This window comes from Myotis yumanensis, unplaced genomic scaffold, assembly GCF_028538775.1.
Source record: "Myotis yumanensis isolate MYYU_CA2020_CCGP unplaced genomic scaffold, mMyoYum1.0.hap1 SCAF_14, whole genome shotgun sequence".
NCBI lineage: Eukaryota > Metazoa > Chordata > Mammalia > Chiroptera > Vespertilionidae > Myotis > Myotis yumanensis.
This window is the reverse complement of record NW_027223765.1, coordinates 18,068,371-18,093,449: the sequence shown is the minus strand read 5'-3', so window position 1 is coordinate 18,093,449 and position 25,079 is coordinate 18,068,371. Positions and strand designations below refer to the sequence as shown.

General features: G+C 40.6%; 1 protein-coding gene across 8 annotated transcripts in view; it reads right to left on the bottom strand.

Moving 5' to 3' along the window:
• The window catches only part of THRB (thyroid hormone receptor beta), a 284,536-nt gene that overhangs the window by 139,546 nt on the left and 119,911 nt on the right, over positions 1 to 25,079 (bottom strand). For 6 of the 8 annotated variants that reach the window (XM_070433319.1, XM_070433314.1, XM_070433313.1 and 3 more), the window contains exon 2: positions 17,022 to 17,093. The gene's annotated coding sequence lies outside the window, so the exon portion shown is untranslated. Of the gene's footprint in view, positions 1 to 17,021; positions 17,094 to 19,264; positions 19,332 to 25,079 lie in introns of all 8 variants that reach the window. The other 2 variants (XM_070433317.1, XM_070433316.1) reach the window with 1 other exon arrangement.

The following is a 25,079-nucleotide window of genomic DNA, read 5'->3' as shown; positions in this document are numbered from 1 at the left end:
TTTCTACAGGGCCAAGCAGCCCATGCTGAGGAGCAAAGACTTTATTTTTAGCCCAACAGGGAATTTTTAAAGAGTTTAAATCATGGTAGTCACTAACTCCATCACTCTAGCTGCTTTGTGGAAAACAAATTCGAGAATGGGCCAAAAGTGAAAAGAGAGAGACCAGTTAATAGACCATTGAAGCATTTCACATGGATGATGGTGGCCTGCCCCGGGATGATGGCAGTGGAGATGGTAGGAATATTCAGACTCTAGATATATTCTGGAGAAGTTATAGGAGTTGCTGAGAGTTTGGATTTGGGGTGAGGGAAAGTGTAAGCAAGTATGATTTCTAGGTTTTTGGATTGGGCACCTAGATTAATGATGCTGCCATTTAATGAGATGAGAAGACAAAAATGCCTACTAATTTTCAAGGCCCAGCTCAATTCTCACCTCCTCCATGAAAGCTGTCATCAACGTCAGCACAACCTGCTCACCTTCCTCTCAACAACGTGGGAAATCACTGTCCCAATGCTCATCCTTTTACAAGTATGTGCTGAACTCCCCCACCCAGCCATGCCCCTTGAAGGGAACATAAGCAATTTCTGGGACAGAGCTTTGGATGTAGTAGGTGCTCCATTATGCTCCTCGGTGGATTAAATACAATTCACTTTGGGGCTAATGCTCTGGAATTGCTCCCTGGAGCTGTCAGCTGCTAAGAGTGTCCTGTCACCCACAGAACTAAACGTTCAGATCCTCCAGCTCATACTCCAATTGGACATTTTAGAAAGCCCATTACCAAAAGCCTTTGAAAACTATGTTCCTTGCTAGAATCTTAAAGACAGGCATTTAACATGTATTATAGACTCTATGATTATTTAGTATTATCCCTTTTCACTTGATATATAGTTACTGTTCCTTCCTATTATTAACTATTGCCTTAAAATGCAGCCTCATTTCCTCTTCTATTAAATACAAATTCAGGATAAGTTTCTCCTCATTGAAAACATTGACTATTTCCAAGTACATTTCATTCTCTGCAATATTCATTCACACTTGGGTTAGAATGCTTTAAAAATCTTTCCAGATACCATACTATTACCTTTCAATTCACCTTAAAAGTTTTTTAAAAATATAAATCTGGTGTATATTTAGAGTTAGACATTGATTGTAAGGACTTCCTACGCAAAGCTAGAATGCTCTCTATAATATTCTGAACAGTGAAAAAGGAGCATAATTATGAAAAACTTATGCAGAAGCAGGAATTAGGCTTTGCCTTTTTTTTTTCTCCTTTAAACTTGTGATCTTTGAGATTCACTTAGATGATGATTGTTCATCATCTACTCTAGTACTAGGATAGGCATTTCAGACACCCTTTGTCACTGAATTGTCTCAACCACCTTGTGATAGATTTTACCTCCATCTCACAGCAGAGAGAACACATACTCAGTCTAAGGATACACACGAGAAGCAACAACACCTGCACCAGATCCAGGGCTCCAGTGATGGGGGAGTGAACCGCTTATGAAAAATCCAGTTCCCATGTAGCACTTACCAAACTATTTGAGAATTCTTCCTTAAGTCAATCCAAGCCCTGGAATTTCCATTCACTGTCAGCCCTACCATCCAAAACAGGAGTTCTCTACATAGACTTCATAAGGCTCCACAAAATCTCTGATATTTTGTGCTAGTTTTGCATTTATATAAATGACCTTTTCTGGGGGAATTAGTCTATAGTTTGATATTTTTTTCGTCAGGTTGTCAAAGGGGTCTGTTACTCCCCCCTGCCCCCGCCTCAAGCACAAAACCCTTTTTTTAAGGACATACAGAACAACTAGCCTCCTCAGTCCATACTTGAGTCCTTGTACTTGAAAACAGCTGCAATCCCTTCTGCATTCTTCTCTTCTCCACACTGACTACTCCCAGTTCCTCCCACCTTTCCTGTGCAACATGACTATCTCCAAAGCCTCAGTGTCTATGAACACATCCTGGTTGTTTCCTTAAGTGTGGGCCTGGAGGGAACTCAATGTCCCTCAAGGTACGGCACCAGCAACTGATTACAACTTTCTATTCATACATTCTTAAGACTAGAAAAATAATTCATTCTTCTTTTACCAGTCTCCTTAAAATTGTTAAACTTTAAAAAACACATCATTATAGTCTATATCCCTTTTTATCCTCCCCCCAGATACCCCCCACCTCAGCCATGACCAAGAAAACCTGAGACCGAGGATAGATACATATATATATCTCCTTGTCTTTTAACTATAATTCAAAATACACGAGAAACACTGGTAAAAAGAAGTTTGTGTAATCTCACCCTTAGCAAGGATCCATGGGAATTTTAAGAAAAGTTGGCAATATGGACAGGTCTTGACCCCACATTAATTGTTAAAATCTTGAGCGTTCACGCAGAGAGCACCAGGGGAGGTTTGACACTTACCCTGCTGTCCTACTGGCTTTCCGGATCTGCTGACATCTCCACGCCCTCAGCATGAGCTTCTCCACTACGTCCCAGCCAGGTAGAATAAAACCTTCCCAAGCAAATAAACTGCTTGGCTGCTTGGAGCCCAAAGCCACGTCCTGCACTTAGGTGGCTGAGCTATCCCAATTACACGTGCTGGAAGTGTACCTTAGAGACCCGTGCTGACTGACGCTGGGGTGATGTCATGACTGTATGGATTTTGCCACATAACGCACTCCCCGGCCAAGCAGCTCCCAACTCCAGGCTGCTCTCTGCAGCTGGGATTCCACACCATGCCTCCCGCCCCGCGACCAGAAGCCAGTGTCGCAGCAGGAAGATGAGCAAAGCTCGTGGTAACCGAAACCCCTCCTGAAACGAGATTCCTCTCACACCAGGAGGCTGCCTGGACCACTAACACCTGACATGCTACCTTATCCGCATCCACAGGCCCTGGGCGATGAGAACGTTTACTCCTCTCCAAGTCCAGTTCCCTCCCACCAGCCCGATCATCCTAACTGCAGAGGGGAAATAAAATAACTCACTGCACTAATTATGCTGCTCATGACCAGGATGTGGACAGGGATAATTTGCCTTGACATAAGGCTTACGGTTCCCAGATATTTGAAGTTTCCTTGGCTTTGAAGCCATCAAGGTTCAGGCTTGGGAGGCTGCATTTCAAGTGGCTTTTTTTTTTTTTAAAGAAAAGCATTATTCTCAAAATGCCCCCTATAGCAACACTTGTTTGCTGCCGGGGTGCCTCGCGATGACTTTAATTTGCTTTACTGCACTCTTCAGGTATCATGTTTGTGCCGGCGTGTCCGGTCTGGAAGCTGTCTGCATGCCAAGGCAATGCCCACCTAAGTGAAGTCTTACATAAGCCTGACAAATTATCTTCACATGGAAATCATCTCGATGGGCTATTACGGAGCCATGAAAATCACTGCTGGTGAACCACAAAACAAAGGCTGGCTGCGCAAATACTTCAGAAAGCCCCAGTCACGTGGCATTTCTTTTGCCAGTGACATTGTGCCGGGAGATTTGTTACAGGTACTGGCGGATTTTCCTTTCTTTTCCACTTCCATCCTTTCCTCCCTCCCTCCCTCAATGTTGCCTTCTCTTTCTTTCAGCAGACATGGTTCTCTTTTCTTCTCCTCCCTCTTCCCATTTCTTCCTCCCTCCCTCCCTCTTGTTCACAGCTGCCTGTCCCCTCCCTTCTCGACATCCCTGTCCCGCATGCTATTGTTCACATTCTCTATTTTTTATCTTTGTTGTTGAAAATATTACAGTTATCCCCGTTTCCCCCATTGACCCCCTCTACCCCACACCCACCCTAGACTCTATATTTTATTGTCAACCCACCTGATACTTCTAGATTCGAAGTACCCTGCACTGATCATTTATAATCCTCTCTTAGATTATAGCAAGCAAGATGGTTTATCACTTTTCTCCTCTACTTAACAATCCTCAGTTTCTTCCTACTGGGTCCAAGATAAAACCTTACTCTTCAGCTTGTACACGAGATGCTCCAGTCCAGCCCGGACTCCCACCATCCTACCTCCCGCCTTCACAGTCTCCGTCCGCAGCACACCTCACTACCTCCCGAACAGGCTCTGCCTGCTACAGCTCTGACAGCCCGCCTCCTGTCCGCTCCTTTTCCCAAAGGCTGAGCCAAGCCCTTCTCTCACCTCCTCAGGCAAAGTTAGTTACTTTCCTCCTCGGGTTAACATTGCATTACAAACATAGTTTTCTGTCTCCTCAAATAGGTTAAGAGGTCCTGGGGCAAAGGTGTTGCTGACTCACCCACCAGGCAGTTGCTCAATATATGTTTGCAGAATGAACTTTGTTTCTCGCAGTTTCTGCTGGATAGTTCACAAGTGTGAAGCAGCAGCAGCAGCAGCACAGTACAGTACTTACAAGGATAAATGTGCGCCCTGGCCAGTGTGGCTCAATGATTAGAGCATTAGCCTGCTCACCGAAAGATTGTGGGTTCGATTCCTTGTCAAGGGCATGATTCTGGGTTACAGATTTGCTCTCCGGCCCTAGTCAGGTGCATGTGGTGGCAACCAATCTATGTGTCTCTCTCATCTTGATATTTCTTTCTCTCTCTGTCTCTCTCTCTCCCTTTGCCCCCCTCTCTTCCACTTTCTCTAAAAAGGAATGGAAAAAATAAATTTCAAATCCCATCTGTGGCTTGAGCAAGTTACTTAACCTCTTGGTGCCTCGGTTTCCTCATCTATAAAATGGAAAAAATACCATTCAACTCTAGGGTGGTCATGAGGACTAAATGAGTTGCTGTATGTAGTGTAGTTAGAATACTCCCTGGAAAATGGACAGACGTACATGTTACATGTTTGCTAAATAAAATGGAGGTAATTCTGTTATCCCATGGCTGTGCTTGAGGAAGAAGGTTTGGGGCATTATCAGGACTGACAATGGTAGGAGACTAAGTAGATCCTTTATTGGAAACGTCAATGTCTGCCTCTCTCTTCCAGTCAAAAGGATAGCCACAAACAACAAGAATAAAACGTCATTCTACAAGAAAACGAAAATTGTTTTAGGCCGCACTCAGGGTTATGGCATGAGATAGCCGGTTCTGGAAGGTATATAAGAAAAAACAAACGGTTAAGAAAATAAAATTCCTAAGATTATTGTAAATGAGAAAGCACACACTTGTGGCAATTTGTGTCCAGGTAAGAAGTTAGAGAGAAGTCTAACACCATGCAGTTTAATATGAACAGATGAGCAGAATTCGAAACTCAGAGACGATTCCTTTTGCTTGCAGGGAAACCAAGAAAGAGATTCTCTGGGCTGAAATTCTGCAAAGTCTGTTGACACCTAAGTGCTCCTGCACAGTCTGGCCCTGCACACATCCTGGCTTTATCTCTTGCCATGCTCTCCTGCATAAGCCTTACGCCCCAGCGGTCGGTCCTGGCAATCCTGAAACCCCCACACGGAGGCTCACTTCCTCGCCTTTGCATGGCAGCCACCCTGCCTGGGCACCCTCCCTCTGCTTCCTATAAATCTCACTTGGATTATCACTCTTCCTGAGAAGCCTTTCATTGCTCTGGGCCTTTCCAAGCCCCTATGCCCTGGCCCTCAAAGCCCCCTGAGCACACACATTTCTGAAAGCACTTATACTTCATTCAACCTAATATGCTCACTTCAGAAGTGAACATACAGGTGGATTGCAGAATAAGTGAGCCTTTCAAGAGAGAAACTGTGCCTAAGTCCCCAGTGTTTCCTCAAGGCCCAGCACAGTGCCTGGAACAAAGTAGATGCTCAGTAAATTCTCACTGGGTACTATTGACAGGCAGGCGGGCTGCCCTGTGTTGTAGGGGCAAACACATTGCCAGGTGCCCGTGGCAGCAATGTTGGGTCTCCCCTGAGCACTGTTAATCAGCGCCATGCTCTGGGGAGAGCTCATGTCTGACACAGCTGGAATGATTGCATGATTAGAAATTATGTCTCTGAGGAAGGAGAAATGGTTAGGATTCCTGAAAAGGGTTAACAATATTGCACACATGATAGCTTGGGCCAAGAATTTAAAATCTTCTTCATGAACTTCACCAATGTTTATGACTAACTTATTTTAGGTGGAAATACATATTAAAGCCACATATGAGGCTCCATGGTGCACCCATCAGAAAGATTAAACTTAATGACTGGCATTACTAAGTACTGGAGAGGATATGGATCACTTCAAACTCTTAAGCACTGCTGGGGGCAGTGTAAAGGCATATAACTACTTTGGAAAGCTGTTTAGAAGTTTCTAATAAAGTTAAACATGTACCTATTCTATGACCTAGCATTTATACTCCTAGGTATATATCCATAAGAAATGCTTACCAAAAGATAGCCCCAAACTGGAAATAACCCAAGTGCATATCTTCAGGAGAATGAATAAGTTGCAATCTATAATAATAAAAGCATAATATGCTAATTAGACTGGACAGCCAAACGACCTTCCGGACGTCCTTCTGGACATCCTTCCAGAAGACCTTCCGGATGAAGCCCGGGCTGCGCGGGCTGAGCCCCTTGCGTGAATTTCATGCATTGGGCCTCTAGTATATTCATATAATTAATGCTACTCAGCAATAAAAAGAATGAAATACTGGTCTATGCACGTGTGAATTTTTTACATGTCATATTGAGCAAAAAGTGTCAAATACAAATGAGTACATGAGTACTTCTATTTTGCATATTAGAAGTTCATGAACAGGCAAAAATTCAAATTGATGGTGATGGAAATCAGAATAGTGGTAATCCTTGGAGTAAGGGTTTGGTTCTGATGGGGGAGGGGGAAGAGGGCATGAGAAAACCTTCTAGAATGCTGATTTTTTTTTTTAGCTCCTTCTGAGTAGAGATAACATGCATACACCTATAGAAAAACTCATCAAGTCTTAAGTACTTCAGCATATGCATATTACACCTCACTAAAAAGTTATAAATAGATATTGATCGATTGACCAATTGATCACCAGAAATCTAGATGAGTAGATGGCACAAAACATTCTCATATGAAACTTAAGAGTATAAATCATATAGACCCTCTTTGGTTCAAGAAAAGAGATCATCACTGAACAAAACCTAATATATACATCTGCTGAATGGCATGGTTGTGGAACAGGTAGAGCAAGGATGCGCCCTTCCCATGCGCCTATACCTGTAGCATAACTCCCTTTTGGGGATGGGCGAATAAAGAGCTCAGCTGAACTATCTATTCGGGATTTTTGCAACACAGACCTTTTCTCAGTCATAAACCTTGAAGCAAGTCATCTCCTTGCGTCACCCTGTTTGAAAGTCATTTCATAAAAATAAGGTTGTGAAAACTATTGTTCATAGTAAAGTTAAAACTCTGAGAAGTATAAGCACAGTGAAGACAGAAAAGGGGAAATAAAGTCTTTAAAATCTCTTTGCAAAGCTTTTCCAAAAAGTGAGATAAGCCAAAGAGGATAAAAAATTTCAAATCCTTGAAACCTACAATGTCTGTCACACCTGCCCAACCGAAAGAAAATAGATGCTTTAGCAAAAGGCATGTTCTCCTCATTACCGAACAGGGCTTTAGCCCCAAACCTTAGTTTAATCTGACAACACCCCATAGGGATCTGGAGAATTCCCAGGCTCTTTCAGTGTTTCTCAACTGGGGTGTTACAGCATTTGGGACAGAACAAATCTTGGGTGGTGCACCGAAGGTCCCAAAGGCTAGTAGCATCCCAGCCCTCCCATCACTGCGATAGCAACAAAATTCACCAACACAGTTCCTGATTGAGAACCACCACTGATGTTTTGACTGGAAACTTAACTGGCACCTGATTGGACTAATCCACCCTGTATCAGTATTCTGACTGGTGTAGCTAGTGTTAAAACAAATACTACTATCACTACTACTAAATCATCAGTCAACATTGGAAAAAAACAGATATTTCACTCAAAAGTCCAAATTTTCAGTTCTTTAAGTGACTCATTTAAGTTAACTGCCCGGCTTTGGCTGGCCTTCAAATCTGCAACCTGCACTTGAGGTCTATACTGCAGGAAGGTCAAGTGGCCAGTTACTGGTTTGCCTCCCACTCTGTACACTGGGGCTCACCAAATGGACTGCAACAGGAAGAAGCTAGCAAAGATGATGAGAGGAAAAGCTCATCCCTTTAAGGCCTGGAGCAGAGCCTGCCTGAGCCACCACCCCAAGTATCCTCTCACCCCCACCTTCCTGGTCCATTTCTCCAGAGAAGGGAGAGTTCCAGCTCTATCTTCTGGCAAATAGAGCCAGGGGCAAAATCATCAGTAGAAGAAAAGAAACAACTCTATAGTCCATCAATCATGACAAAGGGAATGACTCTAACCAGTTATATGCCCCTAATCCTCATCCTGTTATACAGGCTGAATAGCTCAACTGGTTATGTTACAATGATGAGCTAATAGCATGTCCCCAAAGACTCCATTCATTCCTACACCCTATCAGAGCAAACCTTAGAGGTTTGTGGGCTAATGTGATTTTTTTTTCTGGGAGGAAGGTCTATAGTTTTCATCAGGTTCTTCTAAACCACTAGCCACATGTAGCTATTAAGGATCTGACATGTGGCTAGTTTGAAGTGAGATGTGCTATACTGGTGTGTGTACAATACACCCAGCACTTCAAAAACCTAGCATGAAAAACAGAATGTAGAATATCTCAATAATTTTTATATTGGTACTTGTTGAAATGACATTTTGGGTACTGAGCTATAGAAAATGTGATAGCAAAATAAATTTCATCTGTAGTGCTTCCTTTTTACTGTGGTCACTGGAAAATTTTAAATTATATATGTGACTTGTGTTTTGACTCACATTATATTTTTAGTGGACAGTACTGGATTATAGCCGAAGGGCAGGAAAATAAAATTGTTTCAAAAGCTCATGACAAATCACAACTATGAATATATTTTAAAGCGTATTTATAAAGTAAGAAACTACAGGTGAACTTGGAGAAAAAAGTGAACTTTTGTAAAATATCGATTTGCAGAGAAACAATGATAAAAAATATATAAATTTCACTTTGTCCTCTGAATCACTTAGCCCAGAAAATAAACCAGTGTTAGAAACTTAAACACCTTGATTTTTCAAATCAAAACCATAGTTTGCATAGGTTCAAACAGAGGGTTTAAAAAGTTCCTGGGAAAAGTAGGTAAATGGGTTAAGCATCTTTGTTGTTCTTAATCTAATCAACATGCACCAAATAACACAGAGTTTATTGGATTTGCCTTGGGGCTGGTCTTATGACCCCTCATAGGAGTAATTAGGTATTAAAGTCTTTCTCAGAGCAACACTTGAAGCTGCTCTCTTTGCTTGAAGCTCCACAAAGGCAGTGTTCTGTCTTTTGGGTGTTGGGTGCATCAGAATCTCTCCTCAGCTTTTCCTTTTGAACCGAAAGCTAACTGCTTCAGGGTATAGTTGCCCAGATGCAAAAGAATATTAATGTAATTTTTTCCATTGTTATTATCAAGGTTTTGATTCAGCTAGAACATTCTACTGAGAGATATTTCTTTTCACAGAAGCTTGTATCTTCTGTGGTTGAACACTATGTGGGTACAGACTCCTGTTCACTTTATCACATAGCCCTGCATCTAATCTGTTACAGAAAAGATCAAAACCTTTAGCTTCATCTCCTTTTTCCTAACATCCTGCCACCTTCTGCAATGCAAGCACCTCTGGGTGCCATTTAATGGGTCAGTCCTAGGTTGGTACAGGTGGAACTCATGTGGGAATTTAGCCGTAAGTGTGTTTTTCATGAATGAGCATTGCATTCATGCCTACCTGTCTCCCATTCACTCCACCTCCTACTCCACCCAAAACTTTTACTAGTACACTCAGCATTTCAAAAACTTAGCATGAAAAAACAGGATGTAGAAGTAATCCTATTGGTGTCCAAGATTTCCATTAAATGATGCCATTCATTTTGATGAGCATTAAGTGGCCTATGATAAAGTTGTCATCATGTTTTCCTTAACAAGTTGACTTGTTCCAACAAACTCAGGCCCCAGGCAACCATAGTTCATATATATATATTTGAATTATTTTTCTTTCTTTGCTTCCTGGGCCACAGCATTTCTGCCCTTTAAAATTGCAATTGTTCCCCAAGCCAAGATAGAAGCTGTTAATGACTCTGTTTTTAAATGTTTTTAGGCTGACAACAACAACAATCATACAAGACAGCTAGCAATGCTGAGTTGAAGGACACTGAGTATGGATTCAACATTCTTCTATTTTATTTTATTTTTATTTTTATTTTTAATATATTTTATTGATTTTTTACAGAGAGGAAGGAAGAGGGATAGAGAGTTAGAAACATCGATGAGAGAGAAACATCGATCAGCTGCCTCCTGCACACTCCCTACTGGGGATGTGCCCGCAACCAAGGTACATGCCCTTGACTGGAATTGAACCTGGGACCCTTGAGTCCACAGGCCAACGCTCTATCCACTGAGCCAAACCTGTCAGGGCCATTCTTCCATTTTAATGTGCATAAGAATCTTGTTAAAGTGCAGATTCTGACTTACTAGATCTAGAGATGTCCCTGATGGTCTACATTTCTACCAAACTCCCAGGTGGTGCCATAGCTACTTGCCATAACCCACACTTTGAGTAAGAAAGAAGACTGTTTCTAGGATGTCTTCTATCTCCAGTCGTATATAATTCTGTGTGACCGGAAACCAACAGCTGACACAAACAGGGCAGACACTCCTTAGCCCTTTGCTAAAATACTCCGGAAGTCATAGTACCAGTTGTAGAAATGTATCTAAAGAGGGGGATTTAGAAAGTAAGTCTGAGAGTCTATCACCAAACCATTTTAGAATCTTGAGGTGGATCAAAGTTACTATTTATTACTTCTTTCAAATGTATATTAAGCTACTTAATTCATAAGATATCTCTACAAATGAGCCCCCTTCACAGCCCAGCTGGGTCTCTGATAAAGCTGGGTACAAAACACATCTAAGTTTATTCAATAACTTGATACATAAAGCAGCTATCTTGAATCTGTAGGCAAAGAAAGATTTTGCTAAATAAATATTTGCTATTCACTTTATCTGTTCTGTGAATACAAGTGCTCCCATATAAGGTTTGCTTAAAGTGGAACCTCTCTCTCTCATTCCATATCTGATAAGTATAAAAATATTTTATATTAATAGCAAAGACAACAATTCACAGATCCTTCCATCATATCGATTGTTTTCCAATTCCAAGTATATTTGCCACCATATAGTTGATGCTGATATTAAATTCCTTGGTGCAGGTAATTTCTTAAAAAAGTAGACTAAATAGAAATCAAAAGGAAGCTTATATATTATCTTTTTAATAATCTTTTTAAACTGATTTTAGAGAGAAAGGAAGGGAGGATAGATAGAAACATTAATGAGAGACATCGATTGGCTGCCTCCTGCACGCTCTCTACTGGAAATCGAGTTAACAACTCGGGCATGTGCCCTGAGAGGAAATTGAACTGGGGATCTCTTGGCTCATAGGTCAATGCTCAATCGCTGAGCAACACCAGCCAGGCTATATGATCTTTTTATGTATAATTTTTCTGTCTCTCTTGACTACAGGCAGATGAATTTTCACCATATTAACTGAGTGCTAGGCACATATTATGTGACAAATACTTTGCTAAGTGCTGGCATTTAGGGGGTGAGAAGGTGAATAATTTCATCCTTTGGCTCAGCCAGGCTCAAGCGAGTGGGAGTAGATAGGCACTTGGCTAAGCATTTGCAACATAACATGCCTATAAAAAAAGATGTCTGTAAAACAGATCGCAGAACAGGGGCATTACTTGGATGGCATCTGAGTTCTAAAGAAATGCACACTTAAAAGTCTGTATCCTTGTTAAATTTTCATCATTGATTAATTTCAACTTCAACGATATATTAGTGTATCAAAAGTTTAAAGTAGAAATAAAAATCTGTTTAGATGTATTAAATAACAATACAGCAAATGTTCAAACATGAAACCACCCACTGCCTACAATAACAATAAACACACACACAAAGCCCCCTGCTAAATATTGGAAGTAGGTTTTTAGGGCCTATTAAACCCCCCTTTCCCTTCCTCCTCTTCCATAAAAGTCAAATTTTGTTTATTCTTTTAGTCCTGAATCAAATTCTAATCCCTTCACTGAAAGTTTCATAGGTAGTGACCGCCACCATCTCTTCATCTTCAGCTCTCATCATTTTACACCTAGACTAATTTATAGCTGCTTACTTGACCCAATCTCACCTCCATCCTATCTGTCACATCATTGCCATAGGATACTTTCTAAAATATAAAACTGGATTAAATTACTACTTTGTTTAAAAATTTTAAATGGCTCCCTATGACTGTCAGATTAAAACGCAAACACCTAAGACAGACTTCCAGATTTCCATCTGTCTTATCCTCACTGCCTGAATTCTATACTTCATCCATAACAATCTGCCTGCAGATTTCGTATCCTGCTTCTGTGTCTTTGCATATGCTACTTCCTCTGCCTGACCCCACTGCCCTTACAGTTCCTAGATCACTCCTCTTCACCTTTCCAGACCCAACCTAGGTAAGATCAAACCTTTGCTTTTAGTTTTCATATGTTTAAGTTAGTATATCGCAAAGTTCAGCATGCATCAGTATCATGTGGAGGGCTTGTTAAAGTTCCTACAGAGTTTCTGGTTTAGTAGGCCTGGGAGGGGGCCAAAGAATCTGTACTTTAACAAGTTCCCAGGTGATGCAGATGCTGCTGGTCCAGGGGCCACACTTTGAGAACCACTTGTCTAAAGAATTCTTCATCAAGAAAACTAGAGTTTGGTTGCTCACTTTTTCATTCATTAAACAAGTGTTTGTTATGTAAATACGTGCCAATTCCAGCACTTGAAACTAGAATAGGTATTTTGCACAGAGGTATAAAGATGGTCTCTCTCTGGTGGGAAGGAGGCAGGACTGCCTCCATAATTGTGCAGGTTGGACAGTGTGTAAATGGTGCCCACTGGGGTACTGCAGCTCAGCCAGACATGATAGTCCTGGAAGTCAGAGAAGCAAACCAATGTTTACACAACAGTGTAAGAGATGCCATGATACAAACACGCATCATGTTCTTTGAGCGATGAGTAGGACCTCCAAGCCAGATATGAACTGGGAGCAGGGCATCAGGCAAGGCTTCCTAGAGGATGTGATACCTCTGATGAGTCTGGGAAGGTGCAGTGGTTACGTTGAGAACAGTAGGATAGAGACAGGCAGGGAGAGGAAGTAGCATGTGCAAAGACACAGAAGTATGATATGTAATTTGTAAGTAGATTATTATGGCTAAAGTAAAGAATTTCAAGGACTCAAATCACTTTGCCTATATAAAAGGCATTTGCTTAAGTAAAAAATAAAGTGCGAAATATTATGCACATTCAAAGACCGTATAAGATGATATTACAGACACCCACATACCCATCGTTTAGATTTGCTTTATTTGCTTCGTGTCTCTTTATAAGAAATAAAACTTAGCAAAACACTAATTACCTCTCTCCCTATCTCTTTCCTCTCCCGCCCTTCTCTTGCCAAGCTAGCCACTAGTTTACAGTTGGCATGTGTTTTTCCCATGCATGTTTTTATGCTTTTACTGTGTAAGTGTAAGGGCAATTACTTTTTAATGAGAGACTTTGTATAGGACGTTGCAGTAGAAATTACAATGCTTGCCTCAGCAAACTTCCTGAGAAGACACCTGGAGCAGTAGGCAGCCGATGACAACCAAACCTGCCCCCCTCCCCCAACATTTGCAGGGAAAAAAAATGGGACTCAAATTGGCTTTACAAAATGCAATCAGAGAGGGTTAAAGTGTCTGTTATTTTTCTTTCATTCTATTTTTTTAGTTGTTATGAGCCCAATAGCAACAAGGAAAACAGTTGGGAGAAGGAAAAGGAGAAAACTCAAATTAGGGTATTCTGTCACTTATTAACAGCCATTATTAGCAGTTTGGTGGTTCAGGTTGCTGATTTTAAAAAGTTAATGGGAAAAAATATCAATAGATTGGGCTTCAATTATTGATGTTTCCCTCTCACTCTCATTCTTATGACTAGCAAAATGTGACTACACAGGTTGTATTTCGTAAGAACATTTGACCTAGTAAGTAAATAAACAAAAACATACACACATACATACATACACACATACATACATACACACATACATACATTTCAAGAACTTTGGTGCCAGGAAAATCACTTGCCCCAAATCACTGAAATGGAGAAGACATACAATTTCCATCTTGGTATTTTCCATTTGGATAGGCTGACTCATAATGATCTGAAGAAACAGTTCCTTTCAAATGCACACAGAATTGCAAAAAAAAGTGAGTTTTGCAAAAAAGCAAATTCTGCAAACATTGTGTACTTTCATTTCTGCTCTTAGGCACATTAAACTGAATTGGTCATATAAAAAATCTCTTGCTAAATTGAATTTAATTTGATTAGGAAATTTGCGTGTACGTGCAGACAAAGCATGGTAATTGTGAATTTTAAAAATGTCTGGTTATTGAAAATGTTCTTTTTTATGGAAGTTTTGCCATAGCTTCATTAGGGAACTGAGTTTTTGTCAGTGCGGATCCACATTGGGAATTAAATAGGCCAAAGCCTTTGATTGGGAAATCACTCAAGGAGTAGGTAGTTTGTCCTTTCTGAAGAAAAGTAACACAGCCTCAAAAGCTGGAACATTGGAGTAGCTTGAAATCCTTCCTGCTCTGGCTCCAAGGGACCCTCTCTTGCCATTTCCTAGCTCTGTCATTACTTCCTTTAAAAACCAATTTCTTGCTCTTCCCAGCCCCAGTTTCCTCATCAGGCTCTGGAAGGCAGAGTTGGCTGCTGGGTCCTAACGTCCTGGCCTATGACCTCAACCAACCAAAATAACTGCCTTCTACGTTACTGTAAGACTTCTAAAACACATAAATAGAAAATTTAAATAGAGTTGGTTCAAAGTATTTCAGGGGGAAGAAAGTGCTTTTCAGAGGGTCAACATGCCTTATTGCAAGGGTATAAGTACACGGCCAGTCATTTGAGACTACATGACACATGTCAAAAGCAAAACGCCCAAATCCACCTGTAGCTTATTGTACAGGTGCTATTTAGGCTTGTCTTCCAACCTCAGTCACTAGAGGTTCCATTCTTCTAGGATAAATGAGAAGGAACCTTGCATTTTATAGGTCACGGAAAAGCATTCAGGTGAGGTAGCAAAGGATTAAAGAATTATGAAGAATCTCCCAGGTATTATCAATAGCATACGTCCAAGTAATGCATGAATCAAGTACATACTTGAGATTTCCGTTCCCAGAATGCCCCTTATCTTCCTTTAGCCACATTACAGGGTACAAGTACCTGGAAGATAGTCAGTCATTCCATTGGCTGGAATTCTCTGAGTATTTTTTCCTTGGTTTGGGTAATTACTGAACAAAGAAAGGATTGGAAAAGCAGCTAGTCTCATATTTTCTGAAACTTTGTGTAGTGACCTTAGACCTGACATAGCATTAAGAAAATTCATCAGCATTCTCAGTATATAAGGATGTTCATCAGTATTTTCATTCCTTACTAGTAAATGCCTAGTATTTTTTTTTTGTTTGGCTTTATTTTCTCTCTGTGTTTTTATACATTTCCATCACTCCAGAAAATTCCTTTGTGCCCCTTCCCAGTTAATCCATTCTTTTCATGAGGTAACCACTGTTTTGATTCCTATCACCATAGGTGAGTTGTGCCTTTCCTAAAACTACATACAAATGAATGAACACAGCAAGAACTCCTCAGTGTCTAGTGCCTCACGTTTATAGCATCTATAAAAACCACCTCTTAGTTTCCGTATCTGTCAATTGAGGGAACCGCCTGCAAGAATGGTGTGCAGGCATTCTGAGGAGTGGTAGGTTTCCGGGGAGGGGTGAGGGACCTGACAAGTCACCTAGACTGGGCGTGGGTGAAGAGGAGGCTGAAGAGTGGGGTCTGCGGCCCCCTTCTCATCTTCATACAAAACAGCTGTACTTTTCCATGTCTTACAAATGGGGGTTCATTGAAAGTTTTCATTTGGGAAAAGGGTTCTTTGTAAAAAAAAAAAAAAAGTTAGAGAGAACCACAGGTCTAGACCATCCTTGCAGGTCCCTTTGCCCGATTATTCTATAAATTACAAATAGTGTTTTCTGATCTGAGAACTGTGACTGGTCCCCTGGAGAGAAGGCTGGGAGACAGAGGCAGCCAGACGGGGGCCCCCAGGGAGAGCCTGGGCACTAAGTACTGTAATATTAGTACTAGTTACCATCAGATAGCGCCACCCCTAACTGAGGCACCTAGACAATGGGCCAGAGGCCCTGGGCCAGGGGAGGCACAAAGACAGCATTCAAAAGACCGGGCTCCCACAGCCAGCGCGCATTTCTATAGACTCCGCCAGACGCAGGCCCAGCCGGAATGTCACCTTCCAGCCAGGGAACCACTTTTTTCACGGGTAGCTTTTAAACTGCTAAAGACAATAAACACAGCAAGGGAAGTGCTGACACAACCTTAACTGCAGAGACAAACTGAAATTGTCGTTATAATAATGTAAACAAACCGGGTTCCGAATTCTAACCTTGCGTTGCAGAAGGAGCTGCCGGTTATTGGCAAACACCTGGGAATGGACAGGGAGAATTCAGAGGGCTTGTCAATCAAGACAGGGGATCCTTGCTGCACAGGTGCTTCTGTACTATCTGACTTGCTCCAACCAACGGGTGATGTAAGTCTTAGGACTTTTTCACACACAAAAGAGAGACTGAAGAGGACTGTTGGATCTTCATGGGGCACAATTTTCCCACACAACAAACGAAAAAATGGGCTCCTTTCTCCCCCTGTCTTATCATTACTCTTATTCCCCCACGTGAATTTGTGCCATTCCTTTACTCCAATTATGCTTTTTAAAAAGCCCATTTACTGTTTTCTATTTCCCTGAATACCTACAGAATTCAAAACTATGTTAAAGAACAACAGCAACACTGCCACCAACTAGAAGATAATTCCCACAATGCTGCAAAGTGACAAGCATAGAGATCATGAGTCGGCCAACACCCGAATCAGGCCTGCTATCTGACCTTCTGATCCATGAAATCACGTGTGGAACTTGGCACCCACGCAGGACGGCCAATGGGGGGGAAACCGCAGATCTGGAAAAAAGGAAACACAAGAAAATAAATACAAGTGCTTTTTTTTTTTAAGTTCCCCAACATTTGCTTAATCTGCTCTTCTTTCTATGTTTAAATAGAGTCTGGTTTCAGAGCTGTCTCTGATTTTGAATAAATGCAAATAGACTTAGATAAAATCTCATTCCAAAGGGGAGATGGTTGCTGATGGTTTCAGAGAATCCTTTAACACAGAGATTATAGTAACACATTATAGGTAGGGGACAACGCCTGTGGATCCCAAAGACCTACTTTTCTGTGGACAGGACTCAGGAGTTTTGGACTCTCAGCCTGGGAAAAATGACTAAAAGACAAATGTGAATCTGAAACAATTTAGAAATGTGCTAACGAGGGTCCAGTCGGGGCTCAGTTAGGTCTTAACAAATAAAAGCTTCGGCTGTGCCCTGTGGTGAAACCACGGGACATGCATCCAAGCATGACGCTATGGCGCTGTCTAGACTGTGCTCAGTGCGATTATGTTGGGGACACTTCGCACAGGTATACACAGATGAAAGAGGCGGCCAAACAAACAGCGGCATCGGCTTGTGCAGCAGACAATGTCTCCAAGTGTAGGGGCAAGCGAGAAGCGGCTTTTCAACTAACTGTGGTTCCCAATTTTTTGTTGTACGGAACTTAGCAATCAGAAAAACGAACGGGTCAGTAGAACCAACGTCTGGGTTCCTGCTACCCAGAATGGACCGCCAATAAAATTTTTTCCACATCTGCTCTCCCTTTTTAATTAAAAAAAAATTAAAAATAGAGCCTAGGTATAATCGCCTTGACAATTCCACTCCAAGGCCAGAACATACATCTGTTTGCATCTTTGTAGTCCACATTTAAAATATACACATACAATATGTGTACCCAGGACAATGCACAGTGTTGTGTTTTTAATTTACCTATACGAAATGAATCTATGCATATGTGTCTAGCCCTCTGCATTTTTGAGTCAACGTCAGGGATGTGAGAGCTAACTGTGTGGATCTCCAGCTCATCCCTTTAGCTGCCACAGAGAATAAATATATGCTCATTGTCCTTTCGCCCAACACCCAATGTTTATGGCCCCATAAAAGCACCTATTATATCATTAAGTGATTGTTGGGTATGTGTGGGTGTGCGTATGTTTGTGTGTAGGTGTGAGTTTTCTCTGCCGCTGGACTCTTGAGCTTCTCGGGATGTTGCCTTGTCTTGTTTTAACTATGGCTGTTCTGCGGGATGACTTCATGCAGAATCAACATTCAGTGTGTTAAAAGGCAAAATATATTTGTTAAAAATTGATCTGCTTATTATTAATTTCCTCCTCTTTAAAGCAACATGAAGGAAGACTTTGGGGCCATATTTATATATTTTCTTCAAAATCTCTCTCCGCTGCTCTTGTCCTATATCTTCAAATCCCAAGCCATTAATATCACCTGGCTGTTTGTTGGACAATCAGAAACTCTGAGAGTAGGAGTCCAAAGATGAAGACATTTAAGACACATATTCTACAAGCATTCTCAAAGGCTGACTTGCCAGTGCCAAGAAGAAGCTTGCGTTTATAATTGTTGCGTTTTTATGGCACATATGAGTAAATATATACCACTACCCCTAACATTAATACTTAAAAACAAACAGTGCCTTCTGTATGAAAACAATATTGGACATTGATTTATTTTTTTGAGGCTATAATTCTGATTTAGACTTTGAAGAATACATGTGAACCTGACTCAGGATAAACAATATAAAAATTCTCATATAATGATTAATATAATAAGCATTTTTATACATAACATTTACTCAGCACATTTTGTGGGATGGTTTATGCAACATTCTTTCACCTAATTTCACTTAATTTAATCCTCAAAATCATCATGTGAGGTAGATATTATCTTTTTATGTTTTTATTGATTATATATAGAGAAACATGAATTGGCTGCCTCCTGCACGCCCCCTACTGGGGATTGAGCCCGCAAGTGGGGCATGTGCCCTGACCAGTAATTGAACCAGTGATCTCTCAGTATAGGGGCTGACACTCAACCAACTGAGCCACACTGGCCAGGGCAGAGGTAGGTATTATTAATCACCCTATTTTTCAGAGGAGGAAAGGTGAGGCAGAGAAAGGTTTAACATTTTGTTCAAAGTCAAACAGTGAGGAAGAGGCTAGCCAGCAATCTCACCCAGGCAGTAGGGTGTCACAGGTTTTGTTCTGAATTATTGAGAACAGCGTAGGTTGTAAAGATAAAACTGCAGAAAAGAAAACAGAAAAACAGTGTCATTGAGGTGGTTTCCAAATTTTGCTATAATACAGACAGACAGCGTCTCTTTCATGGTGTGCCTCAAACCAAGGACAAACCAAATTAGAGTACTCCAAGTAGACATATTCAAAGTGATTTCTTAGCGATGAAGGAAATCTGAAGTAGCAAGGTCAAGCCCCAGACCCTTCCAACCTAAACATACCCATTTTTAATTCTTCTCTTTAGAAAACAGGGAGCTCACAGCTCAAAGGAGGTGGCCCAGTTTGTATACCCAAGATTCAAAGCAAAAATGAGAATTACTTCCTGGGACAACTTTAGCTCAGAATGTGTGTTCTTTACACATTTTTAATTGGGGCACAAATATATTAACAGTGTGGTTATTTTGTACTTTCAAAAGAATCTGTTTGTACCTGATTCATATTTATATTTGGAATACATTTATTTCTGGGCATGAAAAAGTTCATTTTGTTAAGCCATCTGACCTGAGGTGAGGTTGGCACAATTTCCCAGGACTGCTCCCAATTAATGCAAATTGAAGGTTAAAGGATAAATAAAGTCCCTTTAACTTGGTTAACTAATACGTTATTTATAAATGTCTCTTTACTTGGTCTATTTTTTTCATTCACTAACTATGTACAAATGAACAGTATGGAAGAGATTAGTAAATATATAATGTATATTTTATTGCAATGTTTTCATTTTAAAAGGATTACTATTATGGCAAAAAATTAATGCCATATATTATCTATCTATCTATCTATCTATCTATCATCTATTATCTATCATCTATCTATTTGCACCTGTGTTGTCTCAGGTCTCTTAAAATCTAATGGAGCCTGATACAGGCTGATTGCACTGCATTAATAGCCTGTATTCTTCACTCCTCCCTATACCTGTCCTTTTGTCATGTAACTTTGTAGTTCTTCTCACCAAAGAAGCTGAGTCTATTTTCCTATCCCTTTGATTCTGGTTTTGGCCATGTGACTTGCTCTGGTCAATGGAATTTTAGCAAGTCTGCTGCATGTAGATATTTGAAAAAGTTCTTATTATGTTTAAGTTTTTTCTTTCGCTTCTCTGTGACCGCCATGAGAACATGCCTGGCTAGCCAGTCATGGTTAAGAAACATGGAAGGGATTTGCTCATGTCAGTGGTCTCTGCCAAGGCCATCCTAGATCAGCCTTGACCTGCCAAGCCCCATACATATGAGAGAACCCAGGCACCTACCTGATCTCCAGCTAACTACAGATGCATGAGTAGGCCCAGCTTGAAGTGGAAGAACCACCCAGCCAACCCTCAGACTCATGAACTTAAAAATGCCCCTGTTTCAAACTGTTGAGTTTTGAGGTAATTTGTTACTATGCCAGGTAATTCCAGGTAATGCTATTGGGCACTAGATGACTGATAAAGGACCTACTTCTGGTTCACTCAAAAAAGAGATGACCACATAGAAGATGATATAAATTAGGTAATAAAATGCAGCAAGTATCCACCAAATACCAGCTGTATCAGTCAAGAGTCAATCAGGAAAATGTAAACTGGTCTAAGTATTCAAGCAGAAGGACTACAATGATGGCATTGATTACATAGGCCAAGAAAAAGATGGAAAGACAAATGGGAATGTGAGGCATCCAGGAACTCAGTAATTGCAGGAAATCCCCGAGTTATATGGACAAAGAATTGAAATGTTTGATATCAGAGCCCTGGAACCAGGGTCAATCAGCAAAAGCTGAAGGCTCAAAGATCCGCTCTGATAGGAGCTGAAGTCCCAGAGGAGACACAGTTACCATCAGAGATACTATCTGCGGCAGACAGTGTGGGGAAGAAATGCCCTAGCTTCTCCCTTCCTCAATCTTCCATTCCCTTCCAGGGCTTTCCAATGGCTGAAGCCAGATGGAGGCCTGGACAGCACAACCCTCAGAGAGCAACCTCTCAGGAATACAAGGGAAGGGCAAGAAAAAAAACACCCGAGGGGCCAACAGGCAAATACACCACCACAACGTGCAAGATATTATACAGGTTTGAGAGCAACATCCATAAAAATAATGAAAATCAGAGTAGACACTGGGCTTGAAGGTTAGAAAGCAACTGTGGGAGCAAGGTGAAGAAGTTATTGGGGAAACTGCAATATTCTAGTTTGGCTGAGAAGGCTGTGTATTTAGGAGGAAGGAGCAATGAGGCTACAAAGGTGAGAGCTTGAAAGAGTTTGAATTCTAATTCAAGCAGATTGGACTTCTGTTCTGAAGTCAACCGGAAATGAAATGGTTCTGGGCAGAGAGTAATATGATCCAAACTGCACGTTAGGAATATTACCCTGATAGAAATTTGATGGGTAGATTGGAGGGTGACAACTAGACCAGGGGTTTTAATCAAGGGTAGACCTCAGGGAATTCCTAACGCTCCTGGACAAACTGGCAGGAGTCTGTATAAGCATTCAGTTTTCTGAGAGACGGTACATAGCTTTCACATGGTTTTTCAATGGAGACCATGACCCTTGATCCCATTGTAAGCACCAGAAACAGGGAAGTGATTTAGAAAGCTCCTACAATAATTATTTTAATGAGGATGAAACATGTAACAGTGGTAATGGGAATGGCAAGGGCTATATAAACATTTATGAGGCACTATCTAAACAAATAGTCTAGATGAATGTGAACAGAAATAAATAAGAACCAGAGATTACGAAAAGGTTTAACTCTGGGCTACATCCACTTGCTATTCCTTCCTTTGCCACTATAAAAGGGAGGAGGCAATTCATGCTTCCAAGATATTGTAAAGATTTACAAAATTGCAGAGTTCCGAGATAAACACATGGCACATACACTGAGTGGCCAGATTATTATGACTGGCCAGATTATTATGACCACCCCATCAGTACTTCATTGACACTTCCAAAAATACTGAATATTGAAAACTTGCTAAGCAAATACTCTCAAGGTTTTATTATTATTATTTGCATAACTAATTCACTTCATTGTATTGATGGGGTGGTCATAATAATATGGCCACTCAGTGTATATCACGCTGTCCCCCTCCTCTGTTCATCACAGACATTACTAATCAGATACAACCTTTACTGATGACTCCTGAGGCCAAACACAATCTCTAAATCCTTCTCAAATAGCCCCAGCAGCTACTGCTGTTTGCTAGAACGACTGTTTTCATTTATTGTATTGACTGCTCTTTAGTTTCATAAAGATGAAGTACCAATAAATGAATATATTTGCTGGAATGTATCATATGCTATTATGATCCTTATATACACATTCATGTACATATTTCTCACATGTGAAAATCTTACTAATATGCAATTGGGCCACTCCCTAGATCTTACCCAAGTTCACACATCCCCTTAATGTTAACCCAAAGCAATCAACAAAGATTTAATGAAATTGACTTGGGGGAGGGGATATTGCAAACATGAAAACTTATTCCATTATTGAATAATAAGGTTTTAAAATCAGCACATGTCATTGCCATCAACTACTAGTGTCTTCACTGTTTGGTAAATTCTTAACTCCAATTATAGGCAAGTAGGAATGTAGTATGACCATGAGCTATCCTCTTGTCAAAGTGACCCTTGGATTGGTGTTTGAATGTCACTCTGGTGGTTTTCCAACCTTGGGGCTTTTCCATCTGATATTTGAAAAGAAGTGTCATTATTAGAGTTGCTTTCTATATAGAACCACAATAAAGGCAGACTTAGATAAACAAATATTTTTTCTACTTAGAGTTTTGATCATCAAAAAGATAATTACTGTCCATATCAATGTGAAGACTCCCTGTTCACTTCAACTCCAACTTCCAAAGTTTGATCTGTTCAATCCCAAACAAAAGAAATTTTGGAAAATTGTCTATATACAAAAATATTCCCAGAAAAAAACTCTAATATAAAAAACTCCCAACAGTAACTAGTTGGCCATAACCCATAATAAAAAGCATGTTTTAATCCATAACACATGTACCTACAATTGGATGTGTGTGGGTATATCTAACTAAAACAAAGTGTCATGAAGTAATATTTTATTTATGTGAGGCACTTTGGTATTTTCTATCCCATTCTATATTCAATTATATTCTGTTTTAAATACTATTCCATTAAAGAAAGGTTAGTAATGACCAGCTAAATTGATTTCATTACCCACTAATAGGGCCCAACAGTCTGAAAAACACTACTGTGGCAAAATGACTAAAGTACTCTGACTGTATTCACCAATGTAAACATATCCACAAAAGACCAATCCAGAGCAACTTAGCAGGGGGAACAAATCTCTTGGCTCTCTCCCTGGTATCCTGGATGAAGCCAAGGTTTGCGGAGCCAACTTTTGTACTCGGTGGTTGACAATGACTGAAAACTGAAAGGCGGAGATCAAATCCTCACTCTGCTTCTCAACACATCTCTTCCGCTGGGTAATTTATACCGCGCAAGTATCAAGCTATTCAATTTTGCTGTCATTTACTGTTCTTTTTCCAACAGCAATGGAAACACAGGATCGGTTTACTGTCTTCTCTCTTTGGTAGAATTAGATTATTCTCCCTCTTGCCCCTTTAGACAAAGATGGCATTCATCACTCCGGAGAGCCACCGCCGGAGGATCTCCAAACAAAGCATGGCAGAAGCTGGGCGTGGAGGGTTGTCAGTCCAGATTATATACCAGAACGGACTTGGGAATGATTCTTTTGACCAAGTGAACACAATTGGAATTGGAGCAACATAATTAACCGTAAAAACAAACAAACAAGTAAACAATAAAAGGCTCTATGCCTTCAAATTCAGGGGTATCTACTAAAAGAAAGCTACTTATTTAAAAAAAGAAAAAGAAATACATTTTCTCTTTCTAAAAGGAAAAAATAAACAGATGCTGCAGAGCCATTATATCAGATGAGATCCTCTGGTGGCGTTCTTGCCAGCTCTCCAGGACTGAAATGTTCTTCCTTACATGTGACGACTTTGACATTCATCGGCTTACAGTGCTTCCTCCGTCTCCACCCCGTGAGTGAGTGCATCAAAAGCCTGACATTCACCACCTTCTTTTATTCAGCATTTCTACTTCTCAGAATACATAATTATGGCTACATACAAAACTTCAGTGACAAACATGTTCGTGTGGCATGATCTACAGTGGCAAAAGACTCAAAGGAAATACAATTAAATCCTAAAAGTGGTCAACTTTGGGTGTTTGAGTTATTGGTGATTGAAATTTTATTCAGCATATTTATCCATATTTTTCAAATTTTCTAAAATAAAAACAAGAAAAAGGGATTAGAAATAACACATCTGTGCTTGATACCGAGACACCAGTGAATGTCCAGGTAGATTTTCACCAGGCCAAAGGATGCACGTGTTTGGTTATGTCCTGAGAACACTTTTCGGGAGCTCTAGCACCTAACTCAGGTTTGTCAATGGCAAAATGGGGACAATAATAATACCTGATTCGTAGAGTTGTAATGAGGATTAAATTAAGAAAATCAAGTATTAGAAAGTGCCTGGCACACGTACGCATGACATGTGTTAGCTGTTACTGTTATTATTATGTTGTCCCAGGAATTTGGAAGATATTTATCTAGTTCCCTGATGAACCCAATGCAAAGGCACAATATAATATGGGTTTGTTCTAAGTGCCCCCAAAGTTATTCTCTGCATTTGGAGAATCAAATGGGGCATAAGAAAAGTTTGAGGGTAATGGATATGCTCAGTGTGTTGATTGTGGTGATGTTTTAACATACATATGTCAAAACTT